Source organism: Callithrix jacchus, chromosome 6 (genome assembly GCF_049354715.1).
Source record: "Callithrix jacchus isolate 240 chromosome 6, calJac240_pri, whole genome shotgun sequence".
In the NCBI taxonomy this organism is placed as follows: domain Eukaryota; kingdom Metazoa; phylum Chordata; class Mammalia; order Primates; family Cebidae; genus Callithrix; species Callithrix jacchus.
Window position 1 is genome coordinate 121,440,450 of NC_133507.1, and position 1,770 is coordinate 121,442,219.

Sequence of the window (1,770 nt, forward strand, 5' to 3'; positions counted from 1 at the left end):
GGCCCCAGCGGCGCCCCCGTGCGGCCTGGCTCTGCGGCGGCGGCCGCCTAGGAAGAGAGGGAGGCCACGCCCCGGGCACGCCACGCCCCAGACTGGTCCCGCCCCCTTGGGCCGCCTCGCAGTCGGACGGGTCTTCCATCCCTGAGGAAAAGGAAAGACAAGGCAGAGAAGGCCAGAGCTGAATCTCGAGGGACGGTTTTGTCTGTTTAGAGGCTGGTTTTCCAGGTGAAGAGAAGAAACAGCCACAGAAGTTGGGATTGTCCAAGGTCACTTAGTAAGTGGCAAGAATTAGGATATTAAGTGTTCTCGCCCCCAGGTCAGTGCCCATCCCTCTAAACAGGGCTGCTCAGTGCCAACGTGTATTAATATATTGCACTTGGTTAAGTCTATTTGGATAGTGTCTGCAGCTTACAAAGCTTTTCACACATAGCATTCTTGTTTAGTCTGTGAGACAGTGCTATAAAGGGTGATATTTATTTCCCATTATAGCAAGGAAATTTGAGGCAAAAGTAAACATTTATTCAACAATTTTGTACACGTGACACTGTGCTAAGTGCTTTGCATGCACTACTTAATTTCCTCTTAAGAATAATCCTAAAAGAGTTCTTACAGTTACTACCAGTATCTTACCTTGTGCAAGGTACTGTGCTAGGTATTTCCAGAAAAATCTAACAGTCCTGTTTTCAAGGTGCTTTCCCAGAATCAATAATATTTGGTTCCAAATTTCCCTGAGAAGAGAATTAGCCAAAGAGAGGTAAGTCAACCTGTCCCCTTAGATATTAGCAGTCTTGGGAGAGAGGGAAGGTTTGTTCAAGCTATAATTATTAAACACTAGCTGTGGAGCAGGCACTGAGAGTTAAGGACTAGATGAGACAAACAGTGGGCGTTCAACCTTACATTCAAGTGCAAAATGCAGAAAACTTGTTCTGTAAATATTTTAGGCTTTGCGGGCCATACACAACTACTCAACTCTGAGTTGTAGTGTGAAAGAAGGCGTAGGCAAAACCTAAACAAGTGAGCATTGCTAGTTCCAACTTTATGGACACTGAAATTCCAATTTCACATAATTTTCGTGTGTCATGAAATGTAAAAATGCAGCTTTTTCAAACCCTTAAATATGTAAAAGCCATTCTTAGATCATGGGCCGGACAAACACAAATGGTGGTCCATGGGCCATAGTTTGCCTGCCCTTGTTCAAGTGGCAGAAACAGACACTAAACAAAGTGGTGACAGACAGTGAAAACTAGGTGTGAGGAAATGAATGGATATTTACGTTGAGGGCTAAAGGCTGAGAAGGAGTCCACCGTCTGCAGTGATGGAGGAAGGGTATTTTATAGGAAGAAGGGAGAGCAAATGGAAAGCCCCTCAGGCAGGAGAGGACTCAGCAATCTGTAGGAAGAGAAGGCTACTAGTATTTCTGAGCCTTGGTGGGTATCAAGACAAGCGGGAAGATGAGATGGGATGAGGTTGAAGAGAGAGGCCCAGGCTCTAAAGTATTGTGTGGCCTTAGTAGAAGTTTAATTTGACTCTATGCATAATGAGAAGCTACTGAAAGGTTTTAAGCAGGGAAGTGACATGATCGATTTAACAATAAAAAATAAATCCCTGCAGCTACTGAGATGAGAATGGACTGGAGAGGTATGAGATGGAAGTAGATGACTATTGCAGTAATCCAGGGGAGAAATGTCATTGTTTTCCTTGAGTAGTGTTGGCAATAAAGAGAAGTGGATGGATGCAAGAGGTGTACTTAGGAGATAGGAATGGCATAAA